The sequence below is a fragment of the Ixodes scapularis genome, unplaced genomic scaffold (genome assembly GCF_016920785.2).
Source record: "Ixodes scapularis isolate PalLabHiFi unplaced genomic scaffold, ASM1692078v2 PGA_scaffold4__175_contigs__length_147842914, whole genome shotgun sequence".
NCBI lineage: Eukaryota > Metazoa > Arthropoda > Arachnida > Ixodida > Ixodidae > Ixodes > Ixodes scapularis.
In genome coordinates this window covers 122,619,962-122,620,931 of record NW_024609879.1, presented here as the reverse complement: position 1 = coordinate 122,620,931, position 970 = coordinate 122,619,962, and the positions used below count along the sequence as shown (strand labels likewise).

At 51.1% G+C, this 970-nt stretch overlaps 1 non-coding gene across 1 annotated transcript; it reads left to right on the top strand.

The window, feature by feature from the left end:
* Positions 1 to 571: 571 nt before the first annotated feature.
* Positions 572 to 644, top strand: Trnak-cuu. The gene has a single exon. It is a non-coding gene; the product is annotated as a tRNA-Lys (tRNA).
* The last annotated feature ends 326 nt before the right edge of the window (positions 645 to 970 follow it).

Sequence of the window (970 nt, the reverse complement as noted above, 5' to 3'; positions counted from 1 at the left end):
TCCAGTTCGAAAGAAAACCTGCTCACCGTAGCACGTCTGCTTACTGGAGCACGTCTCGTTGGCGTTGGAAACCGGTGAAACAGCAGTGAGTTTTAGTAATCACTGTGTGTTGGCGTAAGCTTTGCGTGTTTCACACTGCGCATGCGCAGAGCCCAAAACTGCACTCTTGGATTGGCGCATGGCGACGACGAGCATGTGGAGCAGGAGTACGCAAGTTTTACGCAAACACACAGCGCTTCCTTTGATACGCAATACTAAACCTCTCTAGTAAAGTATAATTCTACACCGGCTGCAGCACTACGTAGGAATAGTGAAGACTGCTGTTTGCATTCGGAAATGACATTTCGCGAGCTATGATCGCGAGCAGTTCCGCCGTGCCCGCTGAGCAGGAGAATCGGGGGACCCTCACTAGAGCGCTTCCCGTTTCCGCCACGGGAGGGCGAGCAACGAGTTGGAGTGGCAAATAGCCGTCGCCGTTTCACACGCTACCGTGTAAGCAAGGATAGAAGAAACAACCATTGCCAGCGAGCACCTTGTCAAGTGACCACCGTCACCACCTGTGACCATCGTCGCCCGGCTAGCTCAGTCGGTAGAGCACGAGACTCTTAATCTCGGGGTCGTGTGTTCGAGCCCCACGTTGGGCGGACTTTTCTTTACTTTTTTTTTTGTAGTAATTGTTACGGGAGTCAACTTTATTTATCAGAAGAACGGTTAACCAACAGCAAGCTGATTAACATACGTGATTGTAACCGGAGGCGACGGTCGATAGAGGGTACAAGGAACAAGCACACACACCTCAAGCGCAGCTGAATATATTTTATTCACACATTGTCTTTTATAGACGGTTTCGCCGAGGTCCGTGCCGCCAGGGCGCGCTAGAGTATGCCAACCGGATGTGCTCCCAAGAAACTTCCGGTTTCTTCAGTTTCGTGCGCGTATTCGGAGTGAGGACGATGTTTTCGGAGTGTAA